The 20,546-nt window shown below is 50.1% G+C and overlaps 1 pseudogene across 1 annotated transcript in view; it reads right to left on the minus strand.

Annotated features, from left to right (window-relative positions):
• Window positions 1-229: 229 nt before the first annotated feature.
• Window positions 230-20,546, minus strand: part of LOC311522765 (interferon-induced very large GTPase 1-like) — a 52,128-nt pseudogene continuing 31,811 nt past the window's right edge. The window contains exons 2-11 of the transcript in view: window positions 10,576-10,707; window positions 10,112-10,191; window positions 9,745-9,850; window positions 9,206-9,214; window positions 4,591-4,686; window positions 3,728-3,832; window positions 3,227-3,362; window positions 2,355-2,449; window positions 1,146-1,298; window positions 230-334 (exon numbers count right to left, since the gene is read on the minus strand). The product of the transcript in view is annotated as an interferon-induced very large GTPase 1-like (transcript). The remainder of the gene's footprint in view (window positions 335-1,145; window positions 1,299-2,354; window positions 2,450-3,226; window positions 3,363-3,727; window positions 3,833-4,590; window positions 4,687-9,205; window positions 9,215-9,744; window positions 9,851-10,111; window positions 10,192-10,575; window positions 10,708-20,546) is intronic.

The raw sequence follows: 20,546 nt of genomic DNA on the forward strand, positions 1-20,546 counted from the left end.
TTCTGAAACTGGCCTCTGGGCATGGGGGCAGGGACCGTATGTGGCCTGGCCCCAGCTCCAGGGCTCAGAGTGGGGCAGGGTGGTGAGAGCGAGCTGCTCGGCCTGGGTTTCTCTCAGTGCTGTGGGGTTTATGGCCCCTCCCCCTAGCCCTTCTCCCTCAGGCACAGCAAGAAAGAGCATTACCTGCGGCAGGGAGTGGGAGCTTCTGGGCATGGGAAGGGGGGGCCCTTCAAGGCTGTCCCACGGAGCACAGCCCCTGCAGCGCTTTGGGCACCTGGCGCAAGCACCGGATGTAGAACAGGTGCGCCATGATCGCCGCTGTCACGTCCTCCTGCTGCAAGGGAACAAGGATCGGTCAGAGCCTCCGACACCCATGGCAATGAAGGGCATGAATGGCACTGGGAGCCAGCAAAATTCCCTCCCCAACCCTCCCCACATTCAAGGGACAGATACCCGCACCCAACCCTCTGAGACAAAATCTTGTCTCCTCTCGAGTGACCTCCAACCCCACTCCCACCACTGTGGAATGAACTCCTGTCCCCTTCCTCTCAGTCCCCCTGTGAGAGCTATTCTACCTCCCAACCCAGCCAGGGATTAAGCTCCACTCCCCAGAATCCCCTTATCCACCCTCTCCCGCTCCAGCTGAGGGGCTGGAAGGCTCTGGGCAGCAGTGCTGTGGGGTGAGAGGAGGTGGAAACCTTTCTCAAGGGACCCCCACCCCCCGTTATTAAGATGATGCCATGGACAGTAGCTCTGGGGAATGGGGCACTTCAGCAGCCTCTGCTGACTGACTCCTCCAGTTCTCCCAGAGCAGGTGGTGGCTGGGATAACATGATACTAGGGCCCTAGGAAGCAGCCTGAGGCCCGGAGGGGTATGAAACTCTCACAGGGGGAGTTGGCAGCCCCGAGCATGAGCAATAGCAGCGTGTCATGTTGATGTGACACCTGTTAGGAAATAGCCGAGCTGGGTCTGCTCTGTTTTGAGCTGCTCAGGGGAGAAGCTGACACCTACCAATGGCACCTGCCCGGGTTCATCCTCTCCTTGCTCCCAGGTCAGTGCAAGGGGATGGGATGGGAGTGACTGTCAATGGCCTGGAGGTGAAAGGCCCTGGGTGCCCCTCCCCAATTGATCCTTCTTTGGTTACCTCATTCCCGATCAGCTGGCCGGCTTCCCCCAGGATAGAATATGTCAGCACAAGCCCAGCCTGGCTGACACGGAGCTGGGGGTCATGTATGGCCAGAAGCGCTGCCTGGAGGAAAGATCTTTTCTGGCCTTCCGTGAAGATCTCTCCAAAGACCTAAAACCAACAGCACCAGAGCCCTTGTCAATTGTCCAGAACCAGGCTCCAAATCCCTCTAGTATCTCACAAGGTGGACAAGAGTCCTGGGGCAGCCAACTTTTGGGGTCCCATGGACCAAGGAACCCCCTTCAGGAAGAGGTTGCAGGCACTGAGGAATAGCTCTTTCTGGAGCAGGAGTCACCACAGGTGCCATGACATGCTGGGAACGTGTCTGCGCGCTCTGGAACCCAGCTCACAAAGACAACAAAGGACCCGCTACTGCTCCCAGCAGCGCTATTTCCTGCAGCTCACCCGCTAGAGGTGAGGGGCCTTTTCCATCTGCTTCCGTTCCTGCTCCCCATCCCACCGACAATCCCACGAGCGTCACATATGCTGCAGTGACTCAGCCCAGGAAAGAAGCTCAGTGTCCCTCACACAACGCCCAGGGCAGGGGCAGGTTCTGCTTCCTGACTCGCCCTGGTGCTCGGCAAACCCCACACCCTGCCTGTGCTTCCAGAGGTGCAGGGAATCCAACAAGGATCTGGTCCAGCAATTGCTGGTGTGAGCTTCCCAACTCACTGACCCAGGGGCTCACCTCTCAGGCACCAGGGTGTCAGCCAGGGAGGCAGTGAGCAGAGCCAGATTCCTGGAGATACAATCCTTCATTAACTCAACCCACCAGAGGATCCCTTTTATGCCATGTAACCATGGATCCATGCAACACACACAAGCCTGGACCGTTCGCAAGGGTCCAGCCCAGGCTCCTCGGCCTCTTGCAGCCAAACACTGTCTGCTGGAAATAAGTATCATAGAATATCAGGTTTGGATGGGACCTCAGGAGTTCATCTAGTCCAACCCCCTGCTCAAAGCAGGACCAATCCCCAACTAAATCATCCAACAGATTTTTGTCCCAGGTCCCTAAATAGCCCCCTCAAGGATTGAACTCATAACCCTAGGTTTAGCAGGCCAATGCTCAAACCACTGAGCTATCCCTCCCCCTACAGGACACACTCACTGCAGGGGGAGACAGCTCCACACCTGAGCTACTGCAATGCCCTGGCGGAGAGTCCTTACCTCCCCCACCCTGGCCATGTTCCTGTACGCCAGGCACTCGGTGTCTTGGAGCCCGTCCCGACACCACAGATCGCTCTCCTCTCTGATGTTCATCCCTGGGGGAGAAAGACACACCCATTGGGGAGGTTTGGCATCTGGCTTTAGTGCCTGTTTCCTTCTGTTCCCTTTGCTGGGTGAACACTGGCTGGGGTTCTCATGGCATCCACGGCCCAATGGACTCGCAGGGTCCCCACCAGGTGGTTTAGTACCTGAAGGGGGATTTGTCTCATTCATCACAGTAATCAGGTGACCCTTAGGGTCATTGTGCTCTGGGCATGGGTGCCTGTTAATGGTGGCTGCTAATGCTGAAAACGCCCCACAGCCACTGACTTCAGGATCTGGCCCTAGCTACCCAACTGGTGACATTCTACAAGCTTTGTGTCCATCCCCTGTGGTCCCTGCCCCAGCCTTCATGATGGGCTCTTTCCCTCCATGTGTCTCAATAGGTCCGTTCCTGTCCCCCCACCAGCTGGCAGCCCCCTGGCGGGGGCTGATTTCTCTGGACTGGAGGGCAGAGCCAGGCTATAAGGTAAAGCAGCCAACTTCCCTGGCATCTTCGTCCCCTTCCTCTCTCCCTGAATTAGGGAGATGAGTGTGAGTCATCATCTAAGCTGGGGTCAGTCTCAGAGGAGGGAGCTTCTTTCTGTAGGGTCCCTTGGCCAGTAAGTGGGGGGCCCAAAACAGGGGCCTTCTTTCCATTGGGGGCCCTCTGCCCTGCTGCAGTTGGTCTAAGAGCAGAGGCCTTAGTTCTATTGGTGTCCCAATGGCCAGCTGGAGCTAGTCTCCAAGGGACTCATTTCTATGGGGTCCCATTGCCCAGCTGGGTTTCTTACCCCTCCTCTGCAGCAGGAGCCTCTGCAGCCAATAGATCCCATCCCTGGCTTGCCGGCTGATGTCATCGGCTGGGTCAGAGATGTAGAGACCCAGCCGCAGCACAAAGTTGCCCGCCTTGGGGAAATCGGAGGAGGTCTGGTGGAGGAGGAGAAGGGGGGAATCCATCAACATTCTGCCTTCAGCTCCCCAGCTCTCCTGGGCTAGAGCTCTGCTCCCATCCATCTGCAGGAGGCACTGGGGGAGAGGAACTAGAGCCCTCTTTCTCTCTGCCCCCAAGGGAGCTTGAAGCAAAGGGACCCACGGCCTGGGCCCTCTATGAGCACCAGCTGCCAGGCTTCTCCAGAGTAACAAGGGCACTGAGGCCAGGCACGACCCTGCCAGCCAGTGGCCTATGGAATGTCGCAGTCCCTTACGGAGCCAGGGGGGACCACTTAACCAGGAGATGAGGAACTTGACTCAAGCCCTGGCTCTGCAGGATGCTGGGGTCAAAGGTCACTTACGTCAAATCCAGAGAGGGAGGTGGCAAATCGGAGCAGGGCAGCGCTGCTCCGTATGGCCCTAGCTCTCTCCTGGGTGTTTCTGGAGTCGAGCCAGAAATGGAGGTGCTGCGGGAGAAGAAGGCAGGGGAGGGTCAGCCGGCAGGCTTACATGCTCTACAAACGAGCCTCTCCCACTCCACATGGGGCGGAGAACTTGTGCTCAGGGTGGAATATCTGACTCCTCATGTGGGGGTTCATGACACTGCCCACATCTTGCTGGGCACAAGCTGTCACTGCCTCTCCAGCCTGGGACAAAGCTCAGCCTTGGGGCTGGTCTATTTGCTCTGAACCCCTGATCCATTAACAGCCCATCAGGATCGAGGCACATGCCCTGGGCCCCCAGACCCCAGCTCCAGAGGCCTTGGTAGGATGGATGGAGGGGCCGTGGGGACAATCGCTCCGGGAACTGCCGTGTCCCTAGGACAGAAGAGCTGATTCCCCGAGTCTTCTCCTGTATCTCAGGGTCTCCCTAGAAAGGAGCCAGTAACTTTTCTCAGAGGCCTGTGTCCCAGATCGCACAGGGGTTTCAGTCTGTCAGTCCCCAGCCAGGCCTGGTGCTCACTGTTAGTGCTCAATGGAACCATGCAGAGCTCTGGCTGACAGTCCCAGCTCCTTCCCTCTTCCCCCGTCCCTTCCCCGCCACCGCTACCCCAGATGGCAGAAGGGTCCCAACATTCAACTGCACTGATGGCTCTGGGAAAGCATGGCCATCTGGGTCCAAGCTGGGAGGACACAATGGAAACATGGTTCTTCTAGTCTCTCCTTTGCAGCCCTCCCACGGGGTTCATGGTAAATTCCCCCCCAGACCCTCCCATTCTGCTCACCTCCAAGAGGTGCTGCAGCTTGTCCGTGGTGGGGGTCTCTGCCAGCAGGCCCCCGAGCATGGTGTCCAGGCTCTCTACGTAGGTGTTGTGCAGAGCCTGTGTCATAAATATAAAGGCAAGGGTAAACCCCTTTAAAATCCCTCCTGGCCAGAGGAAAAATCCTCTCACCTGTAAAGGGTTAAGAAGCTAAAGGTAACCTCGCTGGCACCTGACCAAAATGACCAATGAGGAGACAAGATACTTTCAAAAGCTGGGAGGAGGGAGAAAAACAAAGGGTCTGTGTCTGTCTGTGTGATGCTTTTGCCGGAGACAGAACAGGAATGGAGTCATAGATTCATAGATTCATAGATATTTATGTCAGAAGGGACCATTATGATCATCTAGTCTGACCTCCTGCACAATGCAGGCCACAGAATTTCACCCACCACTCCTAAAAAAGACCTCACACCTATATCTGTGCTATTGAAGTCCTCAAATTGTAGTTTGAAGACCTCAAGGAGCAGAGAATCCTCCAGCAAGTGACCCGTGCCCCATGCTACAGAGGAAGGCGAAAAACCTCCAGGGCCTTCCAATCTGCCCTGGAGGAAAATTCCCTCCCGACCCCAAATATGGCGATCAGCTAAACCCTGAGCATATGGGCAAGATTCATCAGCCAGATACTACAGAAAATTCTTTCCCGGGTAACTTGGATCTTACCCCATCTAAAAACCCATCACAGGCCATTGGGCCTATTTACCATGAATATTTAATTACCAAAACCATGTTATCCCATCATACCATCTCCTCCATAAACTTATCGAGTTTAATCTTAAAGCAAGATAGATCTTTTGCCCCCACTACTTCCCTCGGAAGGCTATTCCAAAACTTCACTCCTCTGATGGTTAGAAACCTTCGTCTAATTTCTAATCTAAATTTCCTAGTGGCCAGTTTATATCCATTTGTTCTTGTGTCCACATTGGTATTGAGTTTAAATAATTCCTCTCCCTCTCTGGTATTTATCCCTCTGATATATTTATAGAGAGCAATCATATCTCCCCTCAACCTTCTTTTAGTTAGGCTAAACAAGCCAAGCTCCCTGAGTCTCCTTTCATAAGACAAGTTTTCCATTCCTCGGATCATCCTAGTAGCCCTTCTCTGTACCTGTTCCAGTTTGAATTCATCCTTCTTAAACATGGGAGACCAGAACTGCACACAGTATTCCAGGTGAGGTCTCACCAGTGCCTTATATAACGGTACTAAAACCTCCTTATCCCTACTGGAAATACCTCTCCTGATGCATCCCAAGACGACATTAGCTTTTTTCACAGCCATATCACATTGGCAGCTCATAGTCAACCTATGATCAACCAATACTCCAAGGTCCTTTTCCTCCTCCGTTACTTCTAGTTGATGCGTCCCTAGCTTATAACTAAAATTCTTGTTATTAATCCCTAAATGCATGACCTTACACTTCTCACTATTAAATTTCATCCTATTCCTATTACTCCAGTTTACAAGGTCATCCAGATCCTCCTGTAGGGTATCCCTGTCCTTCTCTAAATTAGCAATACCTCCCAGCTTTGTATCATCTGCAAACTTTATTAGCACACTCCCACTTTTTGTGCCCAGGTCAGTAATAAAAAGATTAAATAAGATTGGTCCCAAAACTGATCCTTGAGGAACTCCACTGGTAACCTCCCTCCAACTTGACAGTTCACCTTTCAGTAGGACCCGTTGTAGTCTCCCCTTTAACCAATTCCCTATCCACCTTTCAATTTTCCTATTGATGCCCATCTTATCCAATTTAACTAATAATTCCCCATGTGGCACAGTATCAAACGCCTTACTAAAATCTAAATAAATTAGATCCACTGCGTTTCCTTTATCTAAAAAATCTGTTACTCTCTCAAAGAAGGAAATCAGGTTGGTTTGGCACGATCTACCTTTTGTAAAACCATGTTGTATTTTGTCCCATTTACCATTGACTTCAATGTCCTTAACTACCTTCTCCTTCAAAATTTTTTCCAAGACCTTGCATACTACAGATGTCAAACTAACAGGCCTATAATTACTTGGATCACTTTTTTTCCCTTTCTTAAAAATAGGAACTATGTTAGCAATTCTCCAATCATATGGTACAACCCCTGAATTTACAGATTCATTAAAAATTCTTGCTAATGGGCTTGCAATTTCTTGTGCCAATTCTTTTAATATTCTTGGATGAAGATTATCTGGGCCCCCCGATTTAGCCCCATTAAGCTGTTTGAGTTTCGCTTCTACCTCAGATATGGTGATGTCTACCTCCATATCCTCATTCCCATTTATCATGCTACCATTATCCCTAAGATCCTCTTTAGTCTTATTAAAGACTGAGGCAAAGTATTTGTTTAGATATTGGGCCATGCCTAGATTATCCTTGACCTCCACTCCATCCTCAGTTTTTAGCGGTCCCACTTCTTCTTTCTTTGTTTTCTTCCTATTTATATGACTATAGAACCTTTTACTATTGGTTTTAATTCCCTTTGCAAGGTCCAACTCTACTTGACTTTTAGCCTGTCTCACTTTATCCCTACATATTCTGACCTCAATAAGGTAGCTTTCCTTACTGATCCCTCCCTTCTTCCACTCCCTATATGCTTTCTGCTTTTTCTTAATTACCTCTCTAAGATGCTTGCTCATCCAGCTTGGTCTACAACTCCTGCCTATGAATTTTTTCCCCTTTCTTGGGATGCAGGCTTCCGATAGCTTCTGCAGCTTTAATTTAAAATAATCCCAGGCCTCCTCTACCTTTAAACCCATAAATTCTTCAGTCCAATCCACTTCCCTAACTAATTTCCTTAATTTTTGAAAGTCAGCCCTTTTGAAATCAAAAACCCTAGTTGCAGATTTATTTTTGTTAATCCTTCCATTCAGTTTGAACTGAATTAGCTCATGATCACTTGAGCCAAGATTATCCCCTACAACCATTTCCTCTATGAGATCCTCATTACTCGCCAAGACCAAATCTAAAATGGCATCCCCTCTAGTCGGTTCAGCAACTACTTGTTGAAGGAATCCATCAGCTATCGCATCTAGGAAAATCTGAGCCCTATTATTATTACTAGCACTCATCCTCCAGTCTATATCTGGGAAGTTAAAGTCTCCCATGATCACACAGTTTCCATTAGTATTTACTTTATTAAAAACATTAAAAAGGGCTCTATCCATATCCAAATTAGATCCCGGCGGTCTATAGCACACCCCAAGCACTATCCCAGGGGAGGCTCTAATAGTTTTCTTCCCCAATTTAATTATTGCCCAGACAGACTCAGTCATATCCATTTCATCGCTTCTTATTTCTTTACATTCTATCTCATCATTGATATACAGTGCTACTCCACCACCTTTACCTTTTTTTCGGTCTTTCCTAAACAGCACATACCCTTCAATACCTGTAGCCCAGTCATGACTACTATTCCACCAGGTCTCTGTTATACCTATAATATCTGGTTTCACTTCCTGCACCAGTAACTCTAGTTCCTCCATTTTGTTACCTAGGCTCCTTGCATTAGTGTACAAACATCTTAATTTTTGCTGTTTGGCCTCACTCACATTCTGTACCCTATTAGGCACGGTTATTTTACTACCAGTATAACCTATTAGACTTGTATCTACACTGCCCTTCCTCCTACCTACAGCTGTATCCACTCTTACTTCATTTTCTTTCCACTCTATGCTAAATTCTGGCGTGGAGATTACCTGGACATCTCCCAACCATCTCCCCCAAATTCCTAGTTTAAAGCTCTCTTAATCAGTTGTGCCAGCCTCCATCCTAGAAGTCTATTTCCTTCCCTACTCAGATGAAGTCCATCCCGAGAGAACTGTCCTCTATCCATGAATGCCTCCCAATGGCCATACATCCCAAAGCCCTCCTTATAGCACCACTGCCTAAGCCATCTATTGATAGTCATAATCTTGTCACACCTTTGTTGCCCTTCTCTAGGAACAGGCAGAATCCCACTAAAGATCACCTGAGCCTCAATTTCCTTAAGCGTCCTCCCCAGCCTAACATAGTCTCCCTTAATACTTTCCAGTGAGAATCTAGCCGTAAGTAATCTAGCTAGGTATGTGTTCGATTATGATTCCTTGAAATGGCTGAGAAAAGAGCTGTGCTGAATAGAATGACTATTCCTGTCTGTGTGTCTTTTTTGTAACTTAAGGTTTGACCTCGAGGGATTCTCTATGTTCTGAATCTAATTACCCTGTAAGGTATTTACCATCCTGATTTTACAGAGGTAATTCTTTTCTTTTTACTTCTATTAAAAGTCTTCTTGTAAGGAAACGGAATGCTTTTTCATTCTTCTCAGATCCAAGGGCTTGGATCTGTGGTCACCTATGCACATTGGTGAGGATTTTTACCAAACCTTCCCCAGGAAGTGGGGTGCAAGGGTTGGGAGGATTTTGGGGGGAAAGGCGTGTCCAAACTACGTTTTCCCAGTAAACCCAGATAAAGTGTAGTGGTGGTGGTAGTGGAAATCCAAGGGTAAAATAGTTTGTACCTTGGGGGAGTTTTAACCTAAGCTGGTAAAAGTAAGCTTAGGAGGTTTTCATGCAGGTCCCCACAACTGTACCCTAGAGTTCAGAGTGGGGAAGGAACCTTGACAGCCTGCAAGAAGAGGGAGCACCCGTCAGTCATGGGACATGGGGCTACCCCTCTCAGGGGACCAGGAGGGTTCTCTGGGGAGCCCTGGCCAGACCCAAAAGGTACATCCTGGCCTCTGCCATTCACATCACTGCAGGGACACTTAGCAAGAGTTCATGGCTGGATGCCTGCTGGCTCTTCAATCCTTGCCCTTAGCAGTTCTCTGCGCAGGGCCTGGTACCCAGCAGAATATGGAAAAGCCAAACCGCAATGGGTGGGAGGTAGGATCCCTGGGAAAGTCCAGGCAGCAGAGCACAGAATGAGGAGAAGAGGGAAGGCTGGGATCAGCCACAGAGGGGTAACGCAATCCTCACTGGCGGGAAGGGGCCCTCCCTTGCAGTTTGTGTCATCCCCCCCCAACCCACACGCCCTGCCCGGGCTTGCCCCCCGCTCTGCTCACCCCTCCCCTATTCTCAGCAGCTCCATCAAAGCGAGGGAGCAGGGACCAGAGGCCGCTCCTGCTCCTGGGACAGAGAAGTAGGATCATGACCTACCTGGAAGTGGGTGGTGTCCTGCCCCGTGCCCATGGTGAAAATGGTGTACAGCAGAGCCCGCAGGAGGCGTGACTCCAGCTCCTGGGCAAGTGGTGGCTTCAGTTTGCTGGCGGGAGAGAGGAGCCCGTGTTATGCTTGGCAGCACCGGAGTGGCGCTGGCAGTGTCATGCACATGACCCTCCTCCCCTGCAATGATCCCTCCCTATGGCCACTGTCACGTTACGGGAGTGAAATCACCCCCAGCCAGGAAATAGGGGATGTTCCCACCTCCTCTGCTGGGGGATGCAAACAGCCACGGCTGGGGTTAATCTAGGCCCAAGAGGATCTGCACCAGAGTTAGGGCAGCTGGATGGGAGGGTCCTGGTACCTGAGGCTGCAAACCGCGGCCATGGAGCTGGAGATGATGGAGCTCGGCTCAGACACCATGGGCAGATCTTCAATCAGCTCCTGAGAGACCCCAAGGAGATAAAATTGCATGTGAGATTCAGGCCCTGTAGACCCACAGGCGCTTCCCAGGGAGGAGGCCAAAAGTGCTCTGCAGAAACAGTCAGTGTCACCCCCACCCCCAACCAGCTGGCCTCCCCATTCCTCCCATCCATCAAACTTACTCTTTCCTTTCCCCTCTCCCACCCAATCCCACCTCAGCTGCCCCTCCGGCCTTACAATTTCCCCACTGCCAGTTCCTCATCAGTGTCAGAATTTCCTCTTTCCCTGCTCCCCAGCCCTCAGCCCCAGGAAGCCCTGTCCTCTGCTTCCCCCTCCATCCCCACTAACTCTTCCTCCCATGTTGGGCTCCCTCACCCCAGGAGCCGGGCACGGGGTCCCACTCACCGCAATGCTCTCCACAAGGGCCGCTTTGGAGAAGTGCGGCTCCAGAGTGTCCCACCCCTGCTGCTGTGCCGAGAAGCACAGACGTGGGACAGCGTGGAGGAAGCGGAGCTGTTTGGCCCTGTCCTCCACCCACTACGAGTGGGGTTGGGGGAGATAGAGAGAGAGAGAGAGATGGTCAGGTAGGGACCTCCCCACCCCACCTACAAAAGCTCCAGGTCTCAGGACCTCCCTGGAGTTGGACAGGGAAAGCCGCCCCTCTTCCCAAAACCAGTGTCACCCTGCACAGACTGGGGTTGTAACTGGGGCAGTGTCTGCGGGGAGCGGACACCTTGGCCTGCATGAGATGAACACCCCCACTTTGGCGTGCCAGGTAACAGGGGAGAAGTGCCCCCCATTGCGGGTGATGGATTCTCTGGGACAAGACCCCGAATGTGGGTGGGGATGGAACAAGGGGCAGGACAGACTTGGGGGCAGTGCAGCTGGAAGATTTTTGTACCTCAACTCTGCCCTGGAGGTGCTGCTGGATGACCCTGATGGTGTCTTGTTCAGGGGACACATCCTTCTCCTCCTCCTCCTCATCCTCCAGCTGGGCACTGAGGGTTTCTGCACCAGAGAGAGAAGGAGAAAAGCATTATTTATGCTACTGCTGTGAGAATGCAGGGTAGAGAAATGGCTCAATGTCCCCCATCCTCAACAAGGAACCCCATGGCATCGAGGTCCCCACCCTGCCCTTCCCAGAGATGACCTCAGCCCCATCAGCCTCAGGGCCCCGTGGCCATCAGCCCCCGCCCAACATTACCAGGGGAGGCTGGAGCTCCCCCAACTCTGCCCAGCATCTCCTGCCATGGAGTGTGGCTGGGCCACTCCCACTGGTGTCAGTGGGGCTCCCGTGGCTCAGTCCTGGCGCCTTGGTGAGCCAATGGGCACAGGGTGTGTCATAAATATCAAGGGAAGGGTAACCACCTTTGTGTATACAGTGCTATAAAATCCCTCCTGGCCAGAGGCAAAACCCTTTCACCTCTAAAGGGTTAAGAAGCTAAGATAACCTCGCTGGCACCTAACCCAAAATGACCAATGAGGGAACAAAATACTTTCAAATCTGGAGGAGGGCGGGGGGCTAATAAAGGGTTCTGTCTGTCTGTGTAATGCTGTTGCTGGGGACAAATCAGAAATGCAAGCCTTCCACCTCCTGTTAAGTTAGTAAGTCATCTAATTAGCAAATGTGTTAGATTTTCTTTTGTTTAATGGCTGGTAAAATAAGCTTGTGTTGGAGGGAATGTATATTCCTGTTTTTGTGTCTTTTTGTAACTTAAGGTTTTGCCTAGAAGGATTCTCTATGTTTTAAATCCGATTACCCTGTAAGGTATTTACCATCCTGATTTTACAGAGGTAATTCTTTTACCTTTACTTTAATTAAAATTCTTTTAAAAACCTAATTAATTTTTCTGTAGGAGTTTTCTGTAGGCTGAGAACAGCTATCAAAGAAGAAAGGTATCAGGTTACAGCACAGCAACATTTTACAAGTCAGGGTTTTTGGTTTTTTTGCTTTATTTCTAACTCTTGGGTGTAAAGTGAGTTAAAAACAGAGAGGTTAGGAGGACAGAATGCTATGTTCAACAGAAGCTGCAGTTAGCCAGATTTGAGGCTGAGGAAAAACAAAAGGAACATAAAAGATGGGTCGAACTCAGACAGAGAAAATGAAGGCAAAAGAAAAAGAAATGGAGGAGAGGAAAAAAGAACGGAAGCTTGCAGAGGAGGAGAAGGAAAAAGAGAGGAAGCATACACTGGAGATGGAGAAGGCAAAGGCTCGGCAGAATATACCAAATAACCCTAACAATCCTTCCCCAACAATCCATTACACTATGTCCACAGTATAATGAATCCAGTGATATTGCTGATTATTTTCTCACCTTTGAGAGACTGTGCACACTCTATCAAATCCCTGAAGCTCACAAGATGACCAGATCGGCTGCAAAATTGCCTGGAAGAGCTCTGGACATATTCAATAAGATGCCGATTGAGGAGGCTTTGAACTATAATAAATCCAAGGGTTTGGTTTTAAAACAATTTCAAGTTACACCTGAAACTTACAGAGTAAAAGTGAAAGCCCTTAAGAGAGGACCTGGACTAAGTAATGTGGCTTATGTAAACCAGAGAACAGATCTGTTTGAGAAATGGCTCAATGGACAGGATGTAACTAGCTTTGGAGGAACATGGGATTTGGAGCAATTCCTGAATATGTCCAAGGATGATAGAAAGCAGTGCTTATGAGATAAAAATAATGGACTCAGCAGGAAGTCTTGCTTTTTATGCTGATCAATACAAGCAGTCCCAGACTGCCAGAGAGGCGGGGCAAACTGGAACAAAACGGGTGGAGGGAGGAGAGAGGAACAACCCTGGTCACAGTTGGAGCGGATACCAGAAGGGACACCCTCAGACCACACCCTACTACCAGGGGCAGCCCAAGGCCCCAGCTATACTCCAAGGAACACTCCAGACACCTTGTCGTCCCACCACATCGTTCTCCAGCAACCCACCTCGCCCCAGTGACCAGTCAGCTGGGCAAAGTTTTAAATGTAACAAGCCGGGACATGTAAAGGCCAACTGCCCCAAGAACCCCTGGAAATTACAGTTCATTGCACCAAAATCACACCAGAGGTCCTCACGCCCAGATGCCTCCCAGACACCCTCAGAGCGGAGGGAAACTGTGAGTGTGGGCAGGAAGAAGGTCACAAAATGGAGGGACACCGGAGTGTTGGCTATCCATGCTTCCTTAGTGGACCCCAATGTAATCGACCCAGAGGTCCAAGTAATGATTCAACCCTTCAAGTCCAACTGTTTTGACTTGCCTACAGACAAGTTGTCTGTTCGGTACAAGGGCTGGTCAGGAACGTGGACTTTTGCAGTCTATGATAATTATCCCATCCCCATGCTGTTGAGGGAAGACTTGGCCAATCATGTGGAGGTAGCCAAGAAGGTGGGAATAGTCACCCGCAGCCAGGCTAAGCAAGCTGTCACACCTAGCTCTGTTCCAGAGACTTCTACCAGGACCCACTCAAAGATGTTGGAACCGGACCCCATACAAACGTCTGCAACAGCAGTAGTGAATCCAGTCACAGAGACCCAGACAGAGCCAGTCCCAGAACTGGAACTGGCAAAAAAAACAGCACCAGAACCAATGCCAGCACTGAATCCAGTACTTGCAACCCCAACACCAGAGGGCCCCACCCAACTGCACTGGCAGCAGCAAATAACCCTACACAAGAGGCTCAGCCAGAGCCTAAACCCCAACATAGTGCACCAGCCAAGAGCGGTTCACAGTCAACTAAAACAGCCCCATCACCTGCATCGCTTCCAGAGGGTCCAAGCCCAGGTCCACAATCCAATCAGGAACTGACGTCTCCAGCATCAAGGGAACAGTTCCAGACCAAACAGAAAGCAGATCAAAGCCTCCAGAGAGCTTGGACGGCGGCACGCAACAACCCACCGCCTCTCAACTCTTTGAATCAATCCAGGCTTTGATACAAGCAAACTCTTTCTGGTGGATACGAGGAAAACTGGCATCCTCAGAGACAGTTGGTAGTTCCACTAAGTACCAGGTAATGCTATTAAGCTTAGCCCGCGATCATCCTAGTGGCCATGCTGGGGTGAACAGAACCAAAAACCATTTGGGAAAGTCATTCCACTGGGAGGGAATGGGCAAGAATGTTTCTTCCTATGTCCGGTCTTGTGAGGTGTGCCACAGAGTGGGAAAACCCCAAGACCAGGTCAAAGCCCCTCTCCAGCCACTCCCCATCATTGAGGTTCCATTTCAGCAAGTAGCTGTAAATATTCTGGCTCCTTTTCCAAAAAAGACAGCCAGAGGAAAGCAGTACATACTGACTTTCATGGATTTTGCCACCCGATGGCCAGAAGCAGTAGCTGTAAGCAACACCAGGGCTAAAAGTGTGTGCCAGGCACTAGCAGACATTTTTGCCAGTGTAATTACGTTGGCCCTCCGACATCCTTACAGATGCAGGAACTAATTTCCTGGCAGGAACAATGGAATGCCTTTGGGAAGCTCATGGGGTGAACCACTTGGTTGCCACTCCTTACCACCATCAAACAAATGGCCTGGTGGAGAAGTTTAATGAAACTTTGGGGGCCATAATATGTCAATTTGTAAATAAGCACTCCAATAATTGGGACCTAGTGTTGCAGCAGTTGCTCTTTGCCTACAAAGCTGTACCACATCCCAGTTTAGGGTTTTCACCATTGGAACTTGTATATGGCCACGAGGTTAAGGGGCCATTACAGTTGGTAAAGCAGCAATGGGAAGGGTTTACACCTTCTCCAGGAACTAACATTCTGAACCTTGTAACTAACCTGCAAAACACCTGCCGAACCTCTTTAGCCCTTGCTAAAGAAAACCTACAGGATGCTCAAAAAGAGCCAAAAGCCTGGTATGATAAACATGCCAGAAAGCGTTCCTTCAGTGTAGGGGACCAGGTCATGGTCTTGAAGGCACTCTAGGCCCACATAATAAAAGCATTGTGGGAAGGGCCATTAATGGTCCAAGAGCTCCTGGGAGCTGTTAATTTTCTCATAGCATTCCCCACCTCCAACCGAAAGCTTAAGGTGTACCATATTAATTCTCTACAGCCCTTTTATTCCAGAGAATTAAAGATTTGTCAGTTTACAGCCCAGGGAGGAGATAACGCTGAGTGGCCTAAAGGTGTCTACTACAAAGGAAAAAGTGACGGTGGTGTGGAAAAGGTAAACCTCTCCATGACCCTTGGGCATATGCAGCGACAGCAAATCAAGGAGCTGTGCACTAGCTACACGCCGACGTTCTCAGCCACCCAGGACTGACTGAACGGGCATACAACTCCACTGACACAGGTAATGCTCACCCAATTAGAGCCCAACCTTACCGGGTGTCTTCTCAAGCTAAAACTGCTATAGAACGGGAGATCCAGGATATGTTACAGATGGGTGTAATCCGCCCCTCTGGCAGTGCATGGGCATCTCCAGTGGTTCTAGTTCCCAACCCAAATGGGGAAATACGTTTTTGCATGGACTACCATAAGCTAAATGCTGTAACGCTCCCAAACAACTATCCAATGCCACGAACAAATAAACTAGTGAAGAAACTGGGACGGGCCCAGTTCATCCCTATCTTGGACTTAACCCAGGGGTACTGGCAGGTACCGCTAAATAAATCCGCCAAGAAAAGGTCAGCCTTCATCACACATGTCGGGCTGTATGAATTTAATGTGCTCTCTTTCAGGCTGCAGAATGCGCCCGCCACCTTCCAAAAACTTGTCGATGGTCTCCTAGCGGAATTGGAAAAATGTGCAATCGCAGACCTTGATGATGTGGCCATATTTTTGGAATCCTGGGCAAAACACCTGGAACACCTACAAAAAGTCTTCAAGCGCATAAGGGAGGCAAAACTAACTGTTAAGACTAAAAAGTGTCAAATAGGCCTAAACAGAGTAGCTTACCTTGAACATCAGGTGGGTCAAGAACCTATCAACCCCCTACAGGCCAAAGTGAATGCTATCCAAAAGTGGCCTGTCCCAAAGTAAAAAAAAAAACTGGTCCAATCCTTTTTAGGCTTGGCCAGATATTACAGGCCATTTGTAGCGCAATACAGCCAAATCGCCAATTTCAATTTACACCTAAAACTTACAAAGTAAAATTTCAAACCCTTAAAAAAAGGCCTGAACTAATGTGGCTTATGTAAACCAAATAACAATTCTGTTTCATAAATGGCTCAACAAACGGGCTGTTACTAACTTTGAAGGAAATGTATATTCCTGTTTTTGTGTCTTTTTGTAACTTAAGGTTTTGCCTCAAGAAATTCTCTGTTTTAAATCTAATTACCCTGTAAGGTATTTACCATCCTAACTTTACATAGGTGATTCTTTTCTCTTTTCTTTAATTAAAATTCTTCTTTTAAACACCTAATTAATTTTTCATTGTTCTTAAAATCCAAGACTTTGGGTCTGTGTTCACCTGTACCAATTGGTAAAAATTATTATGAAGCCTTCCCCAGGAAAGGGGGTGTAGGGCTGGGGGAAATATTTTGGGGGAAAACGTCTCCAAGTGGTCTCTTTCCCTTTTCTTTGTTTAAAATGCTTCGTGGTGGCAGCAGACTGTTCAAGGACAAGGCAAAGTTTATACCTTGGGAAAGTTTTTTTAACCTAAGCTGGTAAAAATAAGCTTAGGGGTCTTTCAGGCAGGTCCCTACCTCTCTACCGTAAAGTTCAGAGTAGGGAAGAAACCTTGACAGGGTGTTACTAGTCCCCCGCTGCTCCTGTCCTCCCCCCTGTCCCGTGGGTCTCCCCTCACCTGCACAGAGGGAGCCTTCAGCCTCAGGGCTCTCAGACCCCACGGAGGGGCTGCTGGCCCCTCGGGAGAAGGAGGAGCTGCTGGTCCCTGTGCCAGAGTCGCCGAGCTCCTGCTCTGGGCTGGCTGGGAGCTCCTCAGTAGCCAGGCTGGTGGATGGCTCCGGTTGGGCACTGGGGTGCGGCTCCTGGCTCCTCTGCTTCCTGTAAAGGAAGCTGCAGAGCCACCTTCCCAGGCTCCCACCCTCTCCTGGGTCCCTCCTACAGAGCATCACCCTGGGCCACCTCCATTTGGGACCAGAAGGGGCCTCAGGGCATGCTAAGGGAGCTGGTGTCTTCCTCCTCCTCCAGAAAGCCAGGGAGCTCCTCCTCCTCGCCTGGCCACTGGCCTCTTCCCCGCCCGCGGGGACAGAGGGGCCGCTCTCCTCCTGGGAAAGCCGGACGCTGCTCCCTACCGGCTCCGGAGCCACCAGCCCGGCCTTCCTCCTCAGAATTTGCCTCAGCCGCTGCATCCTGGGAATGAGTGGGGAGCAGCCATGAGTCTGGGTTCAAGGCAGCCTCTCATTAATGTGCCTGCCTGTTCCTCCATCCACCTCCCCTCCGCTGAGACAATTTCTCCTCACCACACACCCCACCCCAGGGCATGGGGGCTGCCGTCCACACCCACTGGCAGCAGCTCCCAGCACAGGCTGCTCCCAACGTTCCCCCTCATCCCTGGGGCCCTGTGACACCAGGGGAGTCTCGTCCTTTCAGAGCAGTGGGGCTCTCTGTTAGTTTGGACAAGCAGCTCCCTCCACCCCAGAAGGCCCCGCTCCCTCCCAGGCCAGGGAAAGAGCAGCACCCGGACAGTCCCCAGCGAAAGTTCACAAGGTGCCAATGCTGGGAGGGAAGAGTCGCCCTCAGTTCCCACTGATTTCACTGATTGCGGTTGTGGGTGTTCAGCACCTGGCAGGTTCTGCCCTCCCCAAAGACTCTCGACGTGGGGAAAAATCTCCTGCAAGGGAAGGGCTGGGAGCCCTCTTGCTGGCCTATTCCCACCACACTGGGGATGGCTCTGGAGAACTCCACTCACTTGCTCTAGATGGGAAAGTGCTGGGTGGCAGATACTCACCGAGGCCTAGTCTCTTGCCCTCCTCCTTGATCTCCTGCACCAAGGTGGGCTGGAAAGGGTGCTGCCCAACGCCCTGCCAGCAGAGCAGGGAGTAGAAGCCTGCAGATCGAAAGTGGCTGTGAAAACAAGATGACGTTTTATTGTCAGGGGATGGATAAACTCAGCCTAGCAACCGGGGGTTTACAACACTGACCTATGGCCAGCAGCACACCTCCCATCTCCAGGTCTCCTCGTACCTCAAGCACATTCCTGAAGCGTGATGACCCAAGGGCTGTAGGGGAGTGTCCCCAGCCCCAGTGAGGGAAACAGAGGCCTGGGCAGGAGAAGCCACTGCCCCAGGGTCACCGAGGGACTCAGGGATAGAGCCGGGGATGGAGCCTTTGTCCAGGCTCCCGCACTAACCACTAGAGGAACACTCCCTTCCAGAGCTGGGAAGTGCCAGCGGGACTCGATTCCCAGTCTCCCTGGCTCTGAGTGTGACTTGTTGTTGTGACTGAGGCAGAGGGGTGGGAATCTGGACTCCTGGCTTTCACTGGTGATTTTCTTCAATTCCCAGCCTCCCTGGCCCTGAGTGTGACCTATGGAGGTGGTGGAATCTTCATCCTTACAGATTTGTAAGGCCCAGCTTGACAAAAAAAATCATCTATTTTAAATTAAGGACAAAATTTATGAAAATCTCTTCAATAATCTAAATAGAAGAGGAAACAATAACATGAAATCGAACATGTTCACTGCCAAGTTTTTGAGAGAGTCACACCACTGACATGATAGCTAAAGCCCTGGAAGCAAACTTAGCTGAAATGCTAAGCCAGCTTTGGACAGCAATAGCTTCCTTGGAAGGTGCAGAAACTATTGTCTTCTTTTCAGTTTATTCAAAGAGTTCAGTTCAATGACTCGTTCGCTGAAATTCAAGAAAGCCATTGAGAGTTCACAAAACAGGCAAACTTCTTTTCCTCCCTCAATCTATGGATAAAAACTAGGTGTGAGGGGATGGATATACTAGTTCATAAATCTAGAAACACGTGAAAACCAGAACGTATCATTTTAGTTCACTAACCACACTTCAAATTTCCTTTGTTTAAGAAATCAGTTTTAAATGCAAAACATTTCCATACAACTTTTTTCTTATGCTTCTCTTTCTAGCTCCAGCATGACCGTGGTTTGTGACCAAAGAGAGGTCACTTCTTTTCTCTTTCCCTCTCTATCATGGAGATGGAGAAAATTCTCTAAGTCCTAGCAGGCAAGAGATTTGAGCACGTCAGGCGTGTGAGAGCCCTTGTGCTCTAAAGGACAATGGGTGATTGTTGTTTGGGGCAAGAACCCCAACGGATTTGATACTTGTCCCCCATCCAAAGCCAGTAACACATCTCTGTATTTTCAATCATGAGTTAGACATTCTCAGCACTCCTCTATCTCCCGCAGCCCTCAGGTGTTCCTTGGATTATGGAGGCTTGGTTGCAAAGAGGACTGGAATTTTTTTACTGGCTTCCTGGGTGTCCCTAGCCAATGAGGGTCTCAGTCTGGCCTCCGAGGCCCACACCCCCCAGACACTGAAGAACAGGATGGATTGATTTCACTTCACGTTTTTTGTCTTTGTATTTTTGAATTATTTTCCTAATGAAAGATTGATTCTCATGACATTCATAGAGCTGGCAGATGACAGAACAAGGAGCATTGATCTCAAGTTGCAGTGTGGAAGGCTTGGATATTAGGAAAAACTTTTTCACTGGGAGGGTGGGGATGCCTTTGAATCTGCTAGGATAGGGTCCCCCATCTTCTACTTAGAGCCTATATTTTTTCTTACCTTCTACACAGATGACGATTTCTTTCCACACAATCAATACAGTAATAAAAATAATCCCGAGAATCTCCTCCACACCAACCGTCTCTTGGTCCCCACTGAGAGACCGCGAGATGGAGGCTTGCTGCAGCAAGGCTACAGGGGTCTCCGAGGTTCCCCCTGCCCCGCACCCCTGTCCTGCCGGGCTGTTGTCAAGGGAGCTCTGTGGGGTCACACCCGCCTCATCATCTTTGCCCAATAGGCTGAGTTCCTGCCAAAGGCCTTTGTGAAGTCACTGCCACACTCACCTTTCCCTTGCAGGCCTGATGTCTGCCCCTGGCCAGCCCGGCTGGATGTTTCAGCTGCACCCTGGATCACCCCACTTGCTCATTATTGATTCTGGGGAGCAAGCAGGCCACCCAGTAAAACAGCAGAGTCTATGCCTCACCCCACACTGAGTTTTTCATAGAGGCATCGGTTGTGAAACTATTTGATCTCCTAATCCAGCCTCTATTTCACTGGCTATGACATTGCACACGCTTACCACCATATTAAGCCCAATTGCTTGTAATTCACAAAAAGGTGCCATGGCACCTTCCAGAATGATAACCAGTTGTGATGGGAGGATACCAGGAAACAGAGAATCCACCTCTTCCCCAGGCCCTACGCTACCAGCACTCCCAACTATCTTCGAGACACCACCGACATCCTGGGGAAACTACAATCCATCGGTGATCTTCCAGAAAAG

The sequence above is a fragment of the Lepidochelys olivacea genome (genome assembly GCF_965140295.1).
Source record: "Lepidochelys olivacea isolate rLepOli2 genome assembly, chromosome: 6".
In the NCBI taxonomy this organism is placed as follows: Eukaryota; Metazoa; Chordata; order Testudines; family Cheloniidae; genus Lepidochelys; species Lepidochelys olivacea.